Below are 23086 nucleotides of genomic sequence, written 5' to 3'. Positions count from 1 at the left end.
CTTGAGGGGAAAAAAAGGAGCTGGAGGAGTCAGACTCCCTGTCTTCAGACTATACTACAAAGCTACAGTAATCAAGACAATATGGTACTGGCACAAACACAGAAAGATAGATCAATGGAACAGGATAGAAAGCCCAGAGATAAACCCCTGCACATATGATTACCTTATCTTTGATAAAGGAGGCAAGAATATACAATGGAGAAAAGACAGCCTCTTCAATAAGTGGTGCTGGGAAAACTGGACAACTACATGTAAAAGAATGAAATTAGAACACTCCCTAACACCATACACAAAAATAAACTCAAAATGGATTAAGGACCTAAATGTAAGGCCAGACACTATCAAACTCTTAGAGGAAAACACAGGCAGAACACTTCATGACATAAACCACAGCAAGATCCTTTTTGACCCACCTCCTAGAGAAATGGAAATAAAAACAAAAATAAACAAATGCAACCTACTGAAACTTAAAAGCTTTTGCACAGCAAAGGAAACTATAAACAAGACGAAAAGACAGCCCTCAGAATGGGAGAAAATATTTGCAAACGAATCAACGGACAAAGGATTAATCTCCAAAATACATAAACAGCTCATGCAGCTCAATATTGAAAAGACAAACAACCCAATCCAAAAATGGGCAGAAGACCTAAACAGACATTTCTCCAAAGAAGACATACAGATGGCCAAGAGGCACATGAAAAGCCGCTCAACATCACTAATTATTAGAGAAATGCAAATCAAAACTACAATGAGGTATCACCTCACACCAGTTAGAATGGGCATCATCAGAAAATCTACAAACAACAAATGCTGGAGAGGGTGTGGAGAAAAGGGAACCCTCTTGCACTGTTGGTGGGAATGTAAATTAATACAGCCACTATGGAGAACAGTATGGAGGTTCCTTAAAAAACTAAAAATAGGGCTTCCCTGGTGGCGCAGTGGTTGAGAGTCCACCTGCTGATGCAGGGGACACGGGTTCGTGCCCCGGTCTGGGAGGATCCCACATGCCGTGGAGCGGCTGGGCCCGTGAGCCATGGACGCTGAGCCTGTGCTCCACAGCGGGAGAGACCACAACAGTGAGAGGCCCGCATACCACAAAAAAAAAATAAAAATAAAAATAAACTAAAAATAGAATTACCATATGACCCAGCAATCCCACTACTGAGCATATACCCAGAGAAAACCATAATTCAAAAAGACACATGCACCCCAATGTTCATTGCCGCACTATTTACAATAGCCAGGTCATGGAAGCAACCTAAATGTCCATCGACAGACTAATGGATAAAGAAGATGTGGTACATATATACAATGGAATGTTACTCAGCCATAAAAAGGAACAAAATTGGGTCATTTGTAGAGACATGGATGGACCTAGAGACTGTCATATGGAGTGAAGCAAGTTGGAAAGAGAAAAACAAATATCATATATTAACACACATATGTGGAATCTAGAAAAATGGTACAGATGAACCGGTTTGCAGGGCAGAAATAGAGACACACATGTAGAGAACAAACATATGGACACCAAGGGGGGAAAGTGGTGGTGGGGGTGGGATGAACTGGGAGATTGGGATTGACATATATACACCAATATGTATAAAATAGATAACTGGTAAGAACCTGCTGTATAAAAAATAACATAAAATAAAATTCAAATAAAATACAGTCCCATGCATTTCTTTATAGAATCTCTATGAGATAGCTATAGCGGGCATTGTAATTTCAATTTTCTAAATGGGTAAACTGAGGCACACAGAAAGCATCTATCAGGGTCTGGAACCGGCACTAAATATTTTAAGCCATATCCAACGTGAATGGAAGAGTTCGTCAGCTTTGCAGAGGCGTGAGCAAGTGAAAAATGGGATTGTTATTTGGGATTGTCTCCTTACAGGTGAGTAACCACAGAGGGGGAGACAGGAATGTACTTGGCCTTCACCTCATTCAGCCTCATTCAGAACCTCCTCACCTCATTCCTAAACTGGTCCTCCTGCCTCAAGTTTTCCCCCGATTCCACACACCTCTTAGCAACACTTTCAGATTTATCTTTCTACAAGAGAGTTCTGATGTGTCACTTCCTTGCTCAAAAAGCGTCAATAGTTCTTCTTTACTTTAGTTTTAAATATGGGATTTGTAACCAAACACCATCAGAAATACATCTGGGGTTCACTGAGTGGTTTCGGTCTACTTAATCTAAGTCTTGGTCTTCTTGTCTGTAAAATGGGGTAAGACTAGGGTTGATGGGAGGGTTAAAAGAGATATTTTAAGTAGAATGACAGTGCATTGATGCGCTGGTTTTAAAAGATAGAATGAAACACTTGATTCAATTAACAGTAAAACTTTTTTAAGAATTTTTTTGCTGTTTTGATCTTGCTGTGCACCAAGTTCTGTGCTCACACTTTTCATGCAGGCCATTATCAAATCTGCACAACTACCCCTGAGGTAGGAATTACTATTTTTGCATTTTATATATACAAGGAACCTGAAACTCAGAGGTGTCACCAGCTGGTAAATGGTAGCATTTAGTTTTAAACTCAGACCTCACTGAGTTCAAAACTCATTCCCTTCACTGCTATGTTTGGACCACCTACATCAAAGTCACCCGGGGTGGCGGGGCCTTGCAAAAATGCATTCTGGACTGGGGCATAGAGATCAGCTAGACTACCGACAGAATCCATTCTCCCCTTTCTTAGTGACTGAGAAGATGGCAGCATAGCTAGAAGACTGTATTTCCTCATCATTTTTGCAATTTTATGCAGCCATGTCACAAGCTCTCGCCAATGCAAGGTGAGCAGAAGTCATGGGTACCAGCTCCAAGCCAAGGTGAGACATAGACGCATCTTCTCCATCTTCTTCCACTGACTGGAAGCTGGACGTGGTAGGAACTGAGCCCTGACTGAGCAGATGATGACAAGTCTATGCAAGGCAGAGCAGCCTCATGATGGAAGGGCCTCTGGACCCGTCTGGCCTATGTGTTTTGGTTATCAAAGCTGCTCAACAAACCACCCTAAACTGGCACAGTGCTGCTTCCGTAACATTCTGCTGGTCACAGAGCAGTGCCAGAGGCTACTCAGATTCAAGAGGAGGGCACATCAACCTCATTTCTCAATGAGGACAGTGTCAAATAATGTGTGGCCATCCTTAGTCTGCCACATCTCATGAAGATATCCACCAATAAGCAACACCCGCCTTGGATTGCAATGTGTGTGACAGAAATACGTTCTCTGTTCTCTAAGCCATGCTGTTATTGGGCCTCTAAATAGCCTTTTGCCATAACAAATACTCCTAGCGAATTAAAACAGGGGGAGGGCGTGAAGAATCTGCATTCTGACAAGGAACCTGACGGCTTACTGCACACTCGAATTTAAGATTCACTCTGCTGTTCCCGTCTTACCCCTAGGTACTTCATAACCTTTTTTTTTTCTTAGACGGGAATAAATACACAAACCTACTAGAGCATGGACTTGAGGATACGGGGAGGGGGAAGGGTAAGCTGGGACAAAGTGAGAGAGTGGCATGGACATGTATACACTACCAAACGTAAGGTAGATAGCTAGCGGGAAGCAGCCGCATAGCACAGGGAGATCAGCTCAGTGCTTTGTGACCACCTAGAGGGGTGGGCTAGGGAGGGTGGGAGGGAGGGAGACGCGAGAGGGAAGAGATACGGGAACATATGTATATGTATAACGGATTCACTTTGTTATAAAGCAGAAACTAACACGCCATTGTAAAGCAATTATACTCCAATAAAGATGTTTAAAAAAATCTGAAAAAGAATATATGTATATATTCTTACATATAACTGAATCACTTTGCTGTACAGCTGAATCATTGTAAATCAATTATACGTCAAAAAAATAAATCAATGTTTTTAAAGGCAAAAAAAAAAAAAAAAGATTCACTCTGCTAAGCCGCACGGCTACTCCGTCCCATGTCTGACCTCCCAGTGACTCTGAGATAGTTAAGCCCTTTTATCTGATTGTTCAAGGGGTTCACATCTTAGAACAGACACATCTCCACGAGGTTGTTCTGAAGATCCATGACCTTGCTAAATCCCACTTGGAGATACTCAGAGGGGACTTGGAGTTCACCTAGTGAAGTCCTCACTGGTCCGGGAGCTCTTAACACTCTAGGGCTGCAGGATGCTCACTTCAGTGGCAAAAATACAGAAGTCCAGGCAAAAGGAAGTGTTTGCTAATGCAACTCCTATAGGCACTCAGATAAAAGGACTGAACTATTTCAGAGGCATCAAGAAGTTAGAAACTAGAGGTGTGACAGTGTTGCTTAGCTGAGTGGATCTTGAATACAACAGACTTGCCGTCAACCCATAGTGAACGACTTGGTGGGTTTCGCACATGTCACATAACAGGGGAACCAGGCTCCTACACCAGCATGTTAAAACTCTCTAAGCAAGAAAGTTGCAGGAAAGAGCAGTGGTATTTAAAGCAATTCGTGAAGACACCCAACCAAAAAAAAAGGACAGTTTTTTTTTTTAATTTTTGGCTGCGTTGGGTCTTCGTTGCTGCATGCGGGCTTTCTCTAGTTGTGGCCAGCTGGGGCTACTCTTGGTTGCAGTGCACATGCTTCTCACTGCAGTGGCTTCTCTTGCTGCAGAGCACAGGCTCTAGGCACGCGGGCTTCAGTAGTTGTGGCTCACGGGCTCAGCAGTTGTGGCTCGCGGGCTCCAGAGCGCAGGCTCAGTAGTTGTGGCGCACTGGCTTAGCTGCTCCGCAGCATGTGGGATCTTCCCGGACCAGGGCTCAAACCCGTGTCCCGTGCGTTGGCAGGCGGATTCTTAACCACTGCGCCACCAGGGAAGTCCCAAGGACAGTTTTTAGCCCAACGTCTGGCTATTCAAGTCTCTTAGCACCCGGAGGGTCTCATAAAATCAGGTCTCTAATCCAAAAGCCTTATCCTCCTCCTAGCTCACTTCTAGTTCTGTGTGAATATTAAACTTCCTCATGGCTAATATCGGGCCCCTGAAGACTTAAGTTGGCAAAAATTGTCCTCAACAGACATGATAATACCAATCCCATTAGGTTGTTGCAAAGATTAGAGAAGACAATAGAGATGTGAATGCGATGAAAATTCATGAGGGCGATCCATAGAACATGCAGTGCAATGTTCAGAACAAGGTGGCTGCATAGTAAACACAAGTCCCTCTTACTCCCTTTCCAGGTTTAGGAAATAACTTCTAAATCAGGAATGGCAGCTGTTATAGACTGAATTTTTATATCCTCCCAAAATTCACATGTGGAAATTCCAACCCCCAAGGTGATGATATTAGGAGGTGGGGGCCTTCGGGATGTGTTTAGGTTAGGAAGGTGGAGTCCGCATAAATGGGATTGTGCCCTTACAAAAGAGACCCCAGAGAGCTCCCTCACTCCTTCCACCATGTGAGGACACAGTGAGAAGTCATCTGTCTATGAACCAAGAAGTGGGCCCCTCACTAGATACCAAATCGGCCAGCTCCCTGATCTTGGACTTCCCAGCCTCCAGAACTGTGAAGGGTGAATGTTGTTTGCTTAAGCCACCCAGTCTGCAGTATTTTTGTTATAGCAGCCCAAAAGGACTGAGACAGCAGCCCATAGATATTTGATTGGCTGTACACAATGAACTTTTTTTAAAAATAAAAAATGTTGCAAATTAGGTTCAAACATGAAAATTAGAAGGGCTTACATGAAAATTCAGATTTCTGGTTTCTTCTAAAAGAACAGAAGCTCTAGAAACACAGTCCAACCTGGCCCCTACAGGCATGAATTTGAGAGCCTGGGACTTGGTTCTCTCTTGTCAACTTTTGCCCCCTCAGTCTACTTTCCTGGGCTCAAATTTGCCTTCTCAGTTTGGGGGAATGGGCAGGGCAAGAATCTGTTGAAAGTTCTGACATTACCATGAATGTTGAGTGGAGAAATTTGCCTTTGATTCTTGGCCAAATGCTAGGTGCAGGCAATGAGAAAAGACATGCCAATAGTACTGCTTGCTTTGGAGTCATCATGTTTTGTTCTTCACAGATTTGGTGACGCCCTACTATGCCCAGGGCATTATGCTCTAACCGATGGAACATACAAAACTGGCAAGAAAGAGACCTCATTCAGCTAACTCCTGTTCATTGCTTAAGTTTCACTATTAATGTCCCTGCCTCCAGAAAGCCCTCCCAAGTTCCTCCAACTAGGTTAGACTGCAGGTCTACTCTTCTGAACTTCTCCTTTGTCACATTCCATGAACTTGGTCAATGTCTTTCTCTAGCTCCCTCCTCCGAGTTCCTTATGATGTCCTGTGAACTGCTGCATCCCCAGTTCCTAACATGGTGCCTAAGATCCAGTGGGCCCTTAACAATACGCTAAAAGAAAGAATAAATTAATTATTACGTGAATGAATGAATGTATGAATGGCAGAAGATTGGATGTTTATGCAATTAATTGCAATAGAAGTGACAAGTAGGGCAAGTGTATTCATTGGTCGATTGCTCACTTGTTAAACATTTTAAATATCATCCCAGAACACAGGAGAGTTAAGTGTCCAGTGTGCTAATAGCTGTAATTAATTAATAGCTATAATGATTACAAGCAGATATTTTCCACTAAAAGGGCCAGTTCTCTCCCCGCAAGGAATTTTGGTATCAAGTTCCTTATATAAATTAAGCTCCTAGAACACAGTAGGTGCACAGTACGTGCTCAACCCATGACACAAAGTTATTATGAGTGCTGTGATTTACAATACGCATCTATTATCTTCACTGCTATATACTCAGCACAGAATATGGTACACAGTGACGAATCAGAGGCAGAGACTCGCAGAGACACACCCAGCAACAGATCCAGGAATGGGGGGAGACAGAAGAGAGATGGAGAGAAGCAGAGACTCAGAGACATCCCCCAGAGAGATGACACAAAACAGAGAGACAGAGTTGAGCGAGAGAGAGAGAGGTTGTCAGGGAGACACAGATAGACTAAAGAAGGACAAACACAGAAGGACAGAGACAGAAACAGAGGGGATTAAAACAAAATAAATCACAGAGACATAAAACGAGAGTTCTACAAAGTAACAGAGAAAAGGAGCAGATGCAGGGGATGCACAGGTGAACCTGTGGGTCGGCTTTATCTGGAGTATGCAGCACCCGCCAGGGGTCCTGATCCTGGAGTTCTGGGGGCGGTGGGGGGGGGTGCTGGGTAGCACAAGTTTCAAAAGCTCCCCAGGTGACTCTCCTGTGTAGCCTGGACTGAGAACCTTTGCCTAAAGCAAGGTTTCTTGTCAGAGGGGGGACTGTACCAGAATCACTTGGTGTTTAAAATCCTTGGGCCCTTCCTGGGCTATCAATCAGACCTATGAGTGCGGGGCCCAGGCAACTGCATTTTGACATGTTCCTCTGGGAATTCTGAGGTACACTTCAATCTGAGGACCATTGTCCTAAGCTGGTGGCTTTAGGGAAGACAACACACACACACACACACACACACACACACACACACACACACATCTCAGAGCATGCTTGGCGATGATGTTCCCAGGTGCTGGGGTAGCCCAACCTGTCCTTATGTGTGGAAGCACAAGACTCAAGGTCCGAAAACCGGGTCACAGCCTTGCTTCCTACACACTGAATCACCCTAGACTTGTCACTTAACCTCCGGAGCCTGTAATTACTCATCAGTACAGTGAGGTTAATAACCTCAGCTCTGCCTACCTCACAGGGCCTTGTGGTGATCACATGAGATAGAGAATGTACAGGTGCTCTGTAAGCTGAAGAGCCCTGCAGTGCCATCACTAGGTGTCATCACATGGTGTCATAATGATGACACCATGCTGTCACCATTATCATTAATAGGTATGTTGTCTTTTTCCAACACCAACAACCAATTCTCCAGTTCTCCGACTCTCTGACACCAACTAGGTGTCCAACAGTCAACTCTAACACCACCCACAGGCTACCCACACTTCTGTACAGCCAGCTACAAACTCAAGGGTTCCCAAGACCCCTCCCTCAGGTTTGACAGTTGGCGAGAACAGTTCACAGAACTCAGGAAATTGCTATGCTTGCTGTTACCGTTCACCGTAAAGGCTGCAAATGAACAACCAGGTGAAGAGGTACATAGCGTGAGGTCCGGAAGAAGCCCAGCAGCTGCTGTGCCTGTGGAGTCGGGGTGCCCCCCACTCCCAGCATGGGGGTGTGTTCACCAACTATTCAAGAGCGTTTATAACCGCATCTTCAGGCCCCTCCCATCCCCAGGCACTGGGGGAGCTGAAAGTTCCCACCCTTTAACCAAGAGTTTGGTCTTTCTGATGGCCAGCCCCTATCCTGAATCTATCTAGGGGTGTCACCCCAAGTCACCTCATTATCAACTACTCCAGTGTCTAGAAAGGGGCAGAAAGTTATGAATAACAAGAGGTACTGCTATCACTTAGGAAATTCCAAGGATTTTTTAAGCTCTGGACCAGGAACCAGGGACAAAGCCAAATCTATATTTTATTATACCGCAATGAGTAAATTAAAGAGTGCTTGCAATCTTCTCAGTGTCCTGATCACATGCTTTGTTTCATTGGTTCCTTATAACTACTTTGTGACATGGCTAATTTACTATGATTAAGCCCATTTTACAGATGAGGAAATTGAGGTCTGTAGAGATCTAGTGTTTTGCCCAGGATCACAAACAAGCAAATGGCAGAGCCAGGTCCCTTATCATCTTAGATCTGAAAGGAATCTCAAAGACCAGTCCATATAATAACCTTCCTCTATCGGTAAGGACCTCCAAAGTTCAGAGAGATAAGATGTCTAACCTAGGTCATAGAAGGAGTCACTGCTAATTTGTTTAAATTATTTTAAACAAATTGCAGTCATGACAGACAACCTGATTGTGCATGTAGAAAATCCTATTAAATTCACACCAAAAAATCGACTAGAATAAGTGAATTTAGTAAAGTCACAGGATACAAGTCAATGCATAACGAAAATAAATTTCATTTCTGCTGGTAAGAAATAATTGGAAAACAAAATTAGAAATACAATGGGATTACAAAAGCATCAGCAAAGGTATAATAATTAGGAATAAAGTTCATTAAAAATGTGTAAGTTACTGAAAACTAAAGAAGAATATTAAGAGAAATTAAAGATTACTTGAGTAACTGGAATGATGTACCGTGTTCTCGCGTCAGAGACATAATGTTAACATGCCCGTTCTCCCCGAAACGACTGCAAGCCCAACCAAAATCTCAGACTGAAGAAACTGACAAGCTGATTCTAAAATTCCATGAAAAAGCAAAACACCTATGTATTAGTTTGCTTGGACTGCTGCAACAAAGTACCACATGCTGGGTGGCTTAAACAACAAACACTTATTGTCTCACAGTTCTGGAGGCTTGGAGTCCAAGACTGAGGTGCTGGCAGGATTGGTTCTTTCTGAGGGCTGCGAGAGAAAATCTGTTCCATGCCTCTCCCGTAGCTTCTAGTGGTTTGCAGGCAATCTTTGATATTCCTTGGTTTGTAGAAGCATCACCCTGATCTCTGCCTTCATTTTCATGGGGTATTCTCCCTGTGTGCATGTCTACATCCAAATTTCCCCTTTTCAAAGGACACAAGTCATATTGGATTACAGCCCACCCTACAGATCTCATTTTAACTTGCTAGCCACTATAAAGACCCCATCCCCAAATAAAGTCACATTCTGAAGCACTCTGGGTCAGGACCTCAACATATGAGTTTTGGGAGGACAAATAATCTAGGAAAGCCAAGACAATCTTGAAGAAAAACTTACATTACCTGATTATTATAAAGTAACAGTAATCAATATAATATGATAGAATGATGTAAAAGAAAAGAAAAACGTATCAATGCAACACAAAAAAGATTCTAGAAATAGACTCACATGTTATAGTCAATTGTTTCTCTACAAAAACACCAAAGCAATTCTATGGAAAAGGAGTCTTTTTGACAAATGGTGCTGGAATAACTAGATACTCATATGAAAAAAGTGAATCTCAATTCCTATATCATACCATACAAAAAATTAATTTTAGGATGAGTCATAGGCCTAAACGTAAGAGTTAAAACTATAAAGCTTCTAGAAGGGAACATGGGCGAATATGTTATAATAAGCAAACAGTTCTTAAGACACAAGAAGCACTAAGCATACCTTTTTTAAAATTCATAAACTGGATGTCATAAAAATTTTAAACTTCTGTTCATTCAAAAGACACCCTTAAGGAAATTAATAGGGAAGGCATAAAGTGAAAGAAAATGGTTACAATACGTGTATCTGATAAAGTCCTTGTATCCAGAATATAAAAGAAACTCCTACAACTCAATAATAAAAAGAAAAATAATGTAATTTTTAAATGGTCAAAACTCTTAAACAGATACTCCACAAAGGAAGATACACAAATAACCAATTAGTGCATGAAAATGGATCTAATGCCATTACTCATCAGGGAAATGCAAATTAAAACCAGATTAGAAAAAAAAACACTGAATCCCCATCAAAATGGTTTCTTAAAAATCTAATCAACATAAAACATTGGCTAGGATGCGGAACAACCAAAAATCTGAAACATTCCAAATCGGGATACAGAGTGTACAACAATTTTTAGAAAAGATCTGGAAGTGTCTTATAAAATGAAACTTGCATCTACCTTGTAACCCAAAGAAACTCATTCCTAGCAATTCACCCAAGAGAAATGAAAACCTATGTTCACACAAAGACTTGTACATGTTTTATTTATAATAGCCCCAAACTGGAAACAACCCAGGTGTCTATTAATAGAAGAACAGATAAATAAACTGTGGTACATTCATACCATGGAACACTAGGCAGCAGTAAAAAAGGATAAACTGCTGCTTCATGGTTCTCACTGACAATGATGACCAAGAGAAGACGAAACAGAACGCACACAGCCTGGTTCCATTTTATATGCAGTTCAAAAACAGGCAAAATGAATCTAAAAGTGTTAGAAGTCGGAAGAGTTGATCACCTCTGAGAGTGGAGTGTTCACGGAAAGAGACATGACGGGGGCTCCTAGGGGACTGCGAATGTTCTGCATCGTCATCTGGGAGTGACTGTATGTTTAAAACCTGAACACCCTACAGATGAGTGGATAAAAAACGTGTGGTATATAGAATATCTCTTTATTATTTTTTTTACAGCCCCATGGTGACATATCATACCTTCCCAGCATATCCAAGTGTCCCAACACAGGAGTTGGGCAACCCCAGTTTAGTCCAACGTTTTTCAAACTGAGTGCTGCCACCTATTCCTGGTGCCATGAAATTAGTGCACCGAAACTAGCATTTGTGAATCGAATGGAATGGAAAATATCCTAGTATAACAGTTATGTGTGTGCCTGTGTGCGTGACAGCATGTGTGCGTACACACGTCTATGCACACAGGCCACGTACTGGTTGTGATGTGAAATGTATCTTAGCAAGGATCGAATCAAAATATTTGAACCTGACTCTAGTCCATTCCCCACTCCCACAGCCCCGTTTGGAGCGCACACACACCTGCACCAAAAGGCACCTTGGCTGTTGATTTGTAGGTAGACTTCCTTGCTGACCGTCCACAATTAATTGATCCAAAAGGCAAACTCACCTGCAGCTATGGAACAAAAAGAGGTCTTCTGTGTTAACTGAGACGTTTACTCTAAGCAAGGCAGCGACCACTTATGTGTGCTCGCGCTGTAAAGAGTGTGTACTTTTTGCTTTGTTTAGTTACCATGATCCCTCGTCTATGGAAGAACCCCCAGACGCAGCCAACAACATCCCTCTGGGTCCAGATACAACAGGTAAGGGAGGAGCTGGTGGTTCCCTCTCAGAAAAGGGCCAGGCCCCTCAAAAGTGGAGTTATTGGGATCAGACAGGTGTAAACTCCAATCCTGACGTTGTTACCTCCCATCTGTGTGACACCAGACGAGGGAAATCACTCCTTTGAGCCTCAGTTTCCTCATCTGCAAAAAAGAGGTGATGGTAGTACCAACCTCATAGGATTGTCATAGGTTAATAATAATGATGGTTTATACCTAATACAGCGCTTACAATGCCTATGCCTATTGACCCAGGTAATCCTCACTACAACTATGAGAAATGAAGGATCTATTTCCCCACTTTACAGGTGAGAAAACTGAGCCCTAGAAGTTCAGTAATTTGCCCAAGGTTCCCCAGCTGGTAAATTGGGTGCGCTGGGCTTCCCATTCACTCTCTCTGCTCAGTTTTAGCTACTTAATGAAAAAGATTAGTGACAGAGAAAATGATATATAAGAGATCATGCTAATCTTTAAGGCTGTTTACCAAGAATTTGGGGTTCTCTTTCCAGGCACACAGTTGGATTACTGTTCTCCACCCTCTTGAATTTCGGTAAATCCATCTGCTTGCTTTAGCTAATAAAATGTGAGCGGAAGTGATGAGTGCCACTTCTGGGCAAAAGGTTTAAAACAGAGCATATTTCAGCATATTCCTCTCCTTCCTGCTGAGAGGATCATGAAAATACATCAACACGGAGCATCCATTAACCTGTTTTCCTGAAAGGCTAGGGTGAGCGCAGACCTCCTGCCAATATGCCTTTGCCACACTACATGACTGAGAAATAAAGTTTTGTTACATTAAGACGCTGAGATTTGGGGTTACCTCTTCTTATAGCAACACCTGGGCTACCCTGACACAAGCCCTTCACAGATACCATTTACTGAGCTCTGTGTGTCAGATTAGGTGCTAGACACTTTACATACTTCAACTCATTTAACCTTGACCACAACCACAGACAGTAATCCTATGAGTGTGCCCGTCTGCAGACGAGGAACTGAAGCTCCGAGAAGTTAAGTATGTCACCCAGGTTCACACAGCTCCTAAGTGGCACGGTCAGGACCCAAACCTAGACCAAAATGATAACTGCCTCTCCCCCACTCGTGGGAAGTGAACACGGTCGTGTGCTGGAGCCAGCTTGTACCAGCTTGTGAGAGCGGGTTGTGGGCATCCCTTTCCAAGTTCACGTTCAGTGACACCGCACTGGGACCTTGAAATCCACCATGGTGGGAGCATTTACACCATGGAAATTGGCAAATGCTACAAATCAAGGCCTTTCTTTTTTATTGAAGAGCCAAGTTACCATGACACTACTGATTGGACTCCTCTTATCAGAGCCAGCCATGCTGAGTTCCAATCCACTCAACGTGCCCAGGGAAATTCCCAGAAGCTCATCCGGGACCCCTTGGGATTCCCCAAAGTGTTTTTAGTTAATGGGAAAGAATCTACAGCACTACTAATGCAAAGCAGTGGAACCACAAGTTGAATTGTTAAGAGCAAGAAGAGAGAAGATGCTCTGCAGGGTGGTTGAAAAATAGGCTTAGAGAACAAGAGAGGGAAAATCTAGCAGAGGAAAGAAAGGTCTTCCAGTAAGGAGAACGGAGTCTTTAATCTGTGGAGCACACATTTTGTTAAGTCCGCATAATTCATGAAACACAGGAACTTCCCAAGGACAGCTCAAGCTCAGGGCAGAAGATCAAGTTGACAAGATTGGCTTTGGGGTAGAACAAGCGGGGGGGGGGGGGGGCAGGAGGGTCGGTTGCTGGAACTGACCTCTATTTCTCTGTGTTTACACTGCAGCAGGAGCTGTCTCTGCTCATCCATCACCTCAACTAGGCTTCACTTGCAGCCCAGTTTTCCCTGGGGATGGGGGACCTTTGGAGCACTGAACCACAAGGATGGCTAGTGTGTTGGCTTGTGGTGGCTGCCCCCACATCTCCAGACCACTATTCATTCTTGGGATGACAGTGAGAGTAACTCTGCCACTTCCAGGCAGGGTGTCCTCGGACAAGTGATCTTATCTCTCTAAGCCTCAGTTTGCTCTTCTGTAAAGTGGGGCTGATAAGAACTCCTAATACATAGGGCTGTAACGCACAGTGCCCGGCACATAGTTAAGTGCTTAATAAATAGCGGCTTTCAAATTTTATTAGTACAAGGAAGACTAATTATAGGAATAATAATTATAATATTTAATAGTGTCCGATACTCTTCCGAGAGCCTTGCTTAAAATTAATCCTCACAGCAAGCTTTTTAGATAGGTACTATTACTATCCCCATTTTCTAGATGAGAAAACTAAGGTGGGAGAGGGAGTGTCATTTGACCTCGGCACAGTAAGTGGTGGAGCCAACCAGTTATCGAGCTCCTAAGAGCCAAGGAGTTTCTCAACAGTATCTTTCATCCTCACCTGCACACCTTTGAGAGTTAGGTATGTTTGTTTCCATTTTAAAGATGAGGAAACTGAGGCCAGAAGAGTTAAATTAGCTAACCCTGGGTCACTGAGAGAGTAAGAAGCAAAGTGGGAATTCAAGACTAGGTCTCCTCGTCTCTGAGTGTTTGTTTCATTCAACCATTCTTCATTCCCAGAAACAAAAGGAGCAATCCTTGTGAAGACTAAATAATGTTTATTTGGCACTTAGGATATGCATGACACTAGACTAAGCATCCTCCTATCCCAACAGCTACAGGTGGCAGGCTTAGCCCCATTTGACAGAGTAGAAAACTGAGGCACAGAGAGGTTGACCACTTGTCCAAGGTCACCCAGCTAGAAAGTGGCACAGGTGGGATGCAAAACCAGCTGTTCCGAGGCAGAGCCCCCTCACTTAAACACTGGGTTAAATTCTGTCCAGCTCCAGTATCTATTCAACAAACATCCTTGATCTGTGATAAAGAATGGTAAGGCGGACTTTATTCAGGGGGACTACCACTGTAGGAATAGGGACCACTGCAATGGGATTTTGCAGTAGGGAAGAGCGATTGGGCTCAGCTCCAAATACAAGGGAAAGTGGGAATTTATAGCCAAGGAGCAGGGTGGAGGTCAGTGGATGGAAAGTCACTCAGGAAAAACAGCAGGGCAAGGAGTCTGGCTAAATTAGGATTCCTGTGGAATGAAGGACAGGGTGATCAGACATCACCTGGGGCATGCTGGGGGATGAGGAACCCAATCAGATATCCAGGGCGATCAGTGAGCATGGCTAAACAGACTGAGCAGGATTCTTGCGAAATACAGAAAGGAACATTAAAGTCCAAAAGTCAGGGTTTAGTCGAGAAGAGAATTCAGAGGAGACCAACTAAAGTTTGGTTGAGAGAATCTTTGTCACCTGCCATGAGGTCCTCTCACTCTTTTTGACCAGTATCAGAGTAGGATAGAGGGGAAGAGGAGGGACAGGGGTGGAAAGAACCCAGAGCTGGAGACAGGAGGGCACATAGTTGAGAGAGGGGCAATGTTGGAGCCAAAGATGACTGACAGGAAGCTCGACCAATGGCCCTGGGGGCTGGGCCAGCCCCCCTCCTCCACTGGATGTTCGTCCTTCCCTCCTCCCTCCAGAAGGGAAATTATCCCAGTTGTGTCCTGGAGGCCTCAGAACCACCAATTCAAAATGGGTCTGGAAAGATCCCTCAGTATCCTTGGAGATAAAGCGAATATCCCCACCTCACACCTCACTTTGCCCCTCCTGAGAGGGCAGCGGCAGAGACCCGGGAGGTCCCAGCCTCTGCTCTCTTGGCTAGAAAGAGTTATTAAAGCAGAACCTTCTGAAATGACAAAATAAAGGTCGGAGGCTGCCGGCTGAATGGACTTCCAGCTGAGTGTGACAGAGTTAAGCCAGGAGCCGGAGAAACACTTGGCTTTATTAACACCCCCCTCGCTCACCTCCGTGCAGGGTGGGCCTGGGGGTGGCCCAGAAGTGGGGCCCCACCTGGGGAGGAAACTTCGTGTCTCCTGTAGGTGCCAGACTGAATTCCAATGAGAGGGCAAGCCAGTCCCCCAGGAAGCTCACCCTCCAGAACCTCCAGGCCTGCCCATGTCATCGCCGTGTCTCTCCCCTGTCTCCCCTCAAATGCTCCCTGGTCCCCGCATGAGACCCCCAAGTTTCTCGGCTGGCCTACAAGACCCCATGTGATCTGGGCTCTGCCTGCCTCTCAGCCTCATCTCACAATCGTCTTGGCACCGTTCTAGAAAGGCTGCCCCGCACGCAGCTCCTTGCCTACCCTGGGCTGTTTCTCCTCTCCTGGACTTTGATGGGGTTGTCCCTCTGCCTAGAACGCCCTTTCCCTGTCCCCTCCCATCGGCCACTTTCACCAAGGAGCCCCTAGTCATCCTTCCTGATTCTCCTCATTCTTCCCAGTCGCTGTCTTCTTCCCCCAGTGCGGGGTCGGGCGCTGTTTGTGTCTCCTAGGGCTGCTGTAACCAATACCACACCGGTGATTTAAAACAGCAGAAATCTACTCTCTCACAGTGCTGGAGGCTACATATCTGAAATCAAGGTGGCAGCAGGGCCGCGGTCCCTCAAAGCCACTAGGGGAGGATCTTTCCTTGCCTCTTCCAGCTTCCGGCGGCTCTGGCTTTCCGTGGCATGTGGCAGCATCACTCCAACCTCCATCTTTGCATGGCCTTCCTCCCTCTGTGTCTCTTTTCTTCTTAGAAGGACACCAGTCTTTGGATTTAAGGCCCACACTAATCCACTGTGACCTTATCTAACTACTTACATCCTGTTGGGCTGCACCCCACTGGCCTGCAAGCCCTGTACTTGTCCAGCCTCAAGGCCGAAGAAAGAGCCCAGCGTCAGCAACAGTGACGTCAGTGGTTTAATGGATGGGGGATCTTACACGTCTGAAGCAAGGTCCTGGAGCGACACCCCACCATGTTCTGCAGACATGGCGGCAGTCTTTGCTATGGGGGGAGGGGAGAGGTATGGAAACTAGCAGAGGAGCACGCCCACCCCACGCCCCTCACCCTCTGGTGGAGATGTTCTGATCTAAAGATTAGAACAATCACTAGCTGGGCCGTAGGCAAGTATGCAGGCATTTACTGATTAGGCTCTATGTTTAAGAGGGAAGGTCAGTCCTGTGGGTAGGGTATAGGTGAAGCAGGCACTGGCTGACCAGGGGATGTACAGAGAGCAAGACAACAGCCATCTTGGGTGGCCTGATCATACACATCTGCAAAGACCCTATTGCCAAATAAAGTCACATTCTGGGGTTTCCAGGTGGACATGAATTTTGAGGGGAAATTATTCAACCCAGTACACGCTCTTAAAAAAAAAAAAAAAAAAGGCTGGGTCTCTGAGGCTATGATGTCACAGTCAGATATTCCATTTGAGAAAAACGGCTTAAGTGAGCACCCAACGGTGGGGAGCCAGTGACCCCTTTACAGCTTCCCTGGTAGTGGGCTTCCCTGGTGGCACAGTGGTTAAGAATCCACCTGCCAATGCAGGAGACATGGGTTCTAAGTCCTGGTCCGGAAAGATCCCACATGCCGCGGAGCAACTAAGCAAGTGGGTCACAACTACTGAGCCGGCGCTCTAGAGCCCGCGAGCCACAACTATTGAGCCCGCGTGTTACAACTACTGAAGCCCGCGAGCCTAGAGCCAGTGCTCGGCAACAAGAGTAGCCCCTGCTCGCCGCAACTAGAGAAAGCCCACGTGCAGCAACGGAGACCCAATGCAGCCAAAAATAAATTTAAAAAAAAATTTGAAAAAAAAAGCTCCCCTGGTAGGTTCAAGCCTGTGCCTGATAACATCTTTGCTCAAGGCCCTGATGACCCCTCCCTTTTGCTTGCCCCACTTAAAACAATCTGGCAGGAGAGGAGAAATACTCAACACCTGTAAACAGACCCCATCAGCTAATAAAGCAGAAAGCAATAATCTGTCGCTTTGAAAGTATGAGCCAACACGTTTCTCAAGAAGCTTTCCATTCTAGCCTAATAACATTAGGCTAGTAAACGGCTTGCCTCTCTCTGTCTCTGTCTCTCTCTCTCATCTGTGTATTTCCATATAATGAATGTCAGGTCATCTTTGGGAATGTTAAACATCCAGGTGGCCCATGCAATTGGAGAGCAGGCACATTATTAATTCCAAAGGCAAGGGGGAAAAATGAAACCCAAAGCAAGAGAGAGTGATGGAGTCAGCGACTTGGGGGTTCAAATACTGGCTTTGTGGGGCCTTTAGGGACTTTCCACCCCCTCACTTGTTCCCGTAAACCAATTCTTCTCCCTATCGTGCGCCACTCCTTCTCCCTATCGAAACCAATTCTTCTCCCTATCGTGCGCCACTCCTTCTCCCTATCGAAACCAATTCTTGGAGTTTTTCAGTTGACGGCGACTTGCCAGACAGCAGGTAATTTTCCAGTTGCCCGTAACAGGTATACGCCCTAACCGCCACAATGAACAGACAACTATAACGGCCAGAAGGTGGGACAAAAGTTCCTAAGCCAATGAATTCAAAAGTCACCACATTTACCCAATCATTGTGAGAATATACCCGCCCTATGAGTAAATAAACCTATAAAAAGTATGTGATTCCGCTTTTAGGGGTTCCCCATCGGCCTCCTGCGTGAGGTTCAGGGAACCCCGGTGCATCGGCTCCTAATAAACCTCTTGCGTGTTGCAGCGGCTCTCGACTCTTGGCGGTTCTTGGGCGAGTTGGAATCCCTCGTAGACCGTTTGGGTCTAACATTTGGGGGCTCGTCCGGGATCCCCTCTCGCCCCCGGGTCACAAGAACATCGGGAGTCGGAGGTATCAGGTAGGCTCGAGCCCAATTGTCTGTTTGTTTGTCGTTTGTTTGTTGCTAGCCGCCATTAGAAAAAAGCCGTGCGAACCGGCTTGCTGTGGAATCTGTATTGGACTCCTGGCTAGGCAGACGTGCCGAAAGCTGGTGTCCACGGGCCCCGGGGGACGCCCTGGTGGTCCATCTGGAAGGAGAAACAAATTTTGTCTCCCCTTCATCTGGTTCTGGCAGGTTATATAAGCTGCCATCTGAATTTGAGTTGGTTTCGGGTTTAAGTTCGCGGCGGCTGGTTCTGGCAGGTTATATAAGCTGCCATCTGAATTTGAGTTGGTTTCGGGTTTAAGTTCGCGGCGGCTGGTTCTGGCAGGTTATATAAGCTGCCATCTGAATTTGAGTTGGTTTCGGGTTTAAGTTCGCGGCGGCAATATCAATGTGTGTCTTTTGAAATTTTATTGTTTTTCTGTACTATTATCTTTCTTTTGACGGACGACAATGGGACAAACTATGACGACTCCTCTTTCTCTTACCCTAAGCCACTGGACCGAAGTTAGGGCTAGGGCCCACAACCTTTCGGTAGAAGTAAGGAAAGGAAAATGGCAAACGCTGTGTACCTCTGAGTGGCCTACATTTCAGACAGGGTGGCCACCCGAAGGATCTTTTTTGTTAGATAAGGTTGGGCTAGTCAAGTCTAGGGTCTTTAACACAGGACCCCACGGACACCCAGACCAGATACCATATATCTTGGTCTGGGAAGATCTAGTTCTCTCCCCGCCTCCGTGGGTCCGGCCCTTTGTTTCCTCAACAGGCACGTCTGCATGCGCTCCAGCACAATCGGAGATATTGGCCCTGAAGAAAACCCCAGACACGGAAAAGTCATCTGCTGCCCCGGACCCGCCAAAGGCGATATATCCTGACCTGCAGTCTGATTTGCTTCTTCTAGATTCCCCACCTCCTTATCCTCCGGCCCTAAATCCCATGTCGCCCCTAGGACCCCCAGCTTCACAACCCTCCGCACCAGTAGGGCCACCTGTTATGGCGGAAAGGGGGGGTCCCTCGGCGGGCACCAGAAGCCGGAGGGCTGTTTCCCCGGATCCTACTGCTTTACCCCTTAGAGAATATGGCCCCCCCGATAACCACGGGAATAGGCCCCTTCAATACTGGCCCTTTTCCTCTGCAGATCTTTATAATTGGAAGATGCATAACCCTACTTTCTCTGAAAACCCACAGGCTCTTACTGCTCTAATAGAGTCTCTTGTCTTCTCCCACCAACCCACCTGGGATGATTGTCAACAGCTCCTCCAGACTCTCCTCACAACTGAGGAGAGGCAACGGGTTCTCCTGGAGGCTAGAAAGAATGTGTTAGGCGCCAATGGACAACCTACCCAGTTGCCTAATGAGATTGATGCCGGTTTTCCACTCGTCAGGCCGAATTGGGACTTTAATACCCTGGAAGGTAAGGAGCACCTGAAAATGTATCGCCAGGCTCTGGTGGCGGGTCTCCATGGAGCGGCCAGGCGCCCCACGAATTTGGCTAAGGTAAGAGAGGTAACTCAGGGGCCCCAGGAATCGCCAACCGTGTTCCTAGAACGCTTAATGGAGGCTTTTAGACGATTCACTCCTTATGATCCAACCTCTGAGGAACATAAGGCCACCATAGCAATGGCCTTTATTGACCAGGCGGCCCCTGATATTAGAAAGAAGTTACAAAGGCTGGATGGCCTACAAGGTTTCTCCCTTCAGGACTTAGTAAAAGAGGCAGATAAGGTATATAATAAGAGGGAGACAGAAGAAGAAAGAGAAGAAAGAAAGCAGAAGGAACAAGAGGCTCATGAGGTAAGATGAGATAAGAGGCAAGAAAGACATTTGAGTAAGATACTGGCCACTGTAGTCAGAGGAGGAAACAGTAGAGACAGAAATAGACAGGAAGGGCGAACAACGGATAGAAGGCGGCCATTAGACAAGGACCAATGTGCCTACTGTAAAGAAAAAGGTCATTGGGCAAGAGAATGCCCTAAAAAAAGGAACGGGGGAAGGATCACTAAGCCTTTTCATCTGTACGTGGCCGAGAATAAAGGTATTGCAAAGGGAGTACTAACTCAGAAACTGGGCCCCTGGAATCGCCCGGTTGCGTACCTATCAAAGAAATTGGATCCTGTGGCAGCAGGATGGCCCGCCTGTTTAAAAATAATCGCCGCGGTGGCCGCTTTGGTCAAAGATGCTGACAAACTGACTTTGGGGCAGAACCTAATGATAACAGCCCCCCATGCATTAGAAAGTGTAATTCGCCAGCCACCCGACAGATGGCTAACAAATGCCAGGATGACTCATTACCAAGCCCTGCTGTTAAACTCAGATCGTATTAAGTTTACCTCAGCCACAGGACTCAACCCGGCCACCTTGCTACCCGACCCTGACCTGGAAAGCACTACCGTCATCCATGATTGTCAGGAAGTACTGGCTGCAGCACACGGTAGCAGACCAGACTTGATGGATCAGCCCCTCCCCAACGCCGACGTTACCTGGTTTACTGACGGAAGCAGTTTCCTAGAGGAAGGTAAGCGTCGGGCGGGAGCTGCCATGGTAGACGGGAAAGAGGTCATCTGGGCAGCCACATTACCGCAAGGGACATCGGCCCAACGGGCTGAACTAATCGCCATGACTAGAGCATTGGAACTAGCAGAAAACAAAAAGGTAAACATCTATACGGACAGTAGATACGCATTTGCTACCGCCCAGGTCCATGGGGCCATTTACCAACAAAGAGGGTTGCTCACCTCGGCGGGCAAAGAAATTAAAAACAAAGAAGAAATAGTGGCACTGCTAGCTGCCCTCATGCTCCCCACTAAAGTCAGCATCATTCATTGCCCCGGACACCAGAAGGACAATACCCCGGTGACAAGAGGCAACAACATGGCAGATAGGGTGGCACGAGAAGTGGCTCTACGGAAAATCATACTAGAACTATCAGATGAGAGTCCTGGGAAACCAAATAATAGGGGAACAATTACCCCAGCCATAACTAAAGGAACATTACCTCCTCAACAAGCAAAATCCATGCTACAACAGATTCACAGATGGACACACTTGGGAACCAAAAAGATGGTGTCCCTACTACACAAGACAGGTTATGATACCCCTGGACTAACTAAATTAGCTGAGCAGATTGCACGAAAGTGCATTCCATGCCAACAGGTAAACTCCCATAAAGGAAAACTTGAGGTCGGAAAAAGGCTCAGAGGAGACCGCCCAGGAGCCTATTGGGAGGTCGACTTCACTGAAATACGCCCTGGAAGGTACGGTAACAGGTATCTTCTAGTTTTTATAGATACCTTCTCAGGATGGGTAGAAGCTTTCCCGACGAAGAAGGAGACAGCTACTGTGGTGGCCAAAAAGATCTTAGAAGAAATTTTCCCCCGGTTCGGGGCACCAAAGGTAATAGGATCAGATAATGGTCCCGCCTTCGTCGCCCAGGTAAGTCAGGGTGTGGCCAAATACCTGGGGACTGATTGGAAATTACATTGTGCCTATAGACCCCAGAGTTCAGGACAGGTAGAGAGAATGAATAGAACTCTAAAAGAGACCCTAACTAAATTGTCCATAGAGACTGGCGGTACAGATTGGACGGTGCTCCTTCCCTTAGCCCTGTTCCGGGCTAGAAATACCCCCTCCCGCTATTATCTTACTCCATTTGAAATACTATACGGGGCCCCACCTCCTCTTTTTACGCTAAGGGAGAAATTAAGTCCTGACTGCCAGAATAACACTGACTTATATGCTAGGCTGTTGGGACTCCAGTTGGTCCAAAAGGAGGTGTGGTCCCAGCTGGCAGAGGCTTACCGACCAGGAACACCAGCAGAGGCTCATCCCTTCCAAGTCGGAGATTCCGTGTACGTCCGTCGGCACCGAACCCAGACTCTAGAGCCTCGGTGGAAAGGACCATACATCGTCCTGCTCACCACCCCCACGGCTATAAAGGTAGACGGCATCGCTGCGTGGATCCACGCTTCACACGTGAAGGCCGCACCAGCATCTGCAACATCGGAATGGCGAGCCCAAAAGACCAGCAACCCGCTCAAGCTCAAGCTTCTGCGATCATCAGATTTATAACTTTAACTTTGTTACCCCTACTGACTGTGAGTAATTTTAGTCCTCACCTGCCCCAGCATTTAACCTGGCAGGTAATTTCCCAAACTGGAGATGTAATATGGTCTGTTAGCCATACTGCTGCTCCTTGGACCTGGTGGCCAAACCTTTTTCCTGATGTTTGTAAACTGGCCATAGGGGCTCCCGGTTGGGATTTAGAAGACTATTATGATCAACATAATGTTCCAAAATTTTTATCAACTAGAGCTGATTCCTCCGGAAAGGGTTGCAAAAACGGGATTCGGAGGACTGGGCTCAGAGCTCCTGCTTTCTACATATGCCCCGGGTTCCATCGCCACAGGTCCCTTAATTATAAATATGGAGGAACTGAAAACTTTTATTGCAAAAGCTGGGGATATGAAACCACAGGAGACACCTATTGGAAGCCCACCTCTGGCTGGGACTTTATTAAGGTGACAGCCAATTATACACACCCA

This window comes from Phocoena sinus, chromosome 14, assembly GCF_008692025.1.
Source record: "Phocoena sinus isolate mPhoSin1 chromosome 14, mPhoSin1.pri, whole genome shotgun sequence".
Classification (NCBI taxonomy): Eukaryota; Metazoa; Chordata; class Mammalia; order Artiodactyla; family Phocoenidae; genus Phocoena; species Phocoena sinus.
Note: the sequence above shows the minus strand (reverse complement) of the source record.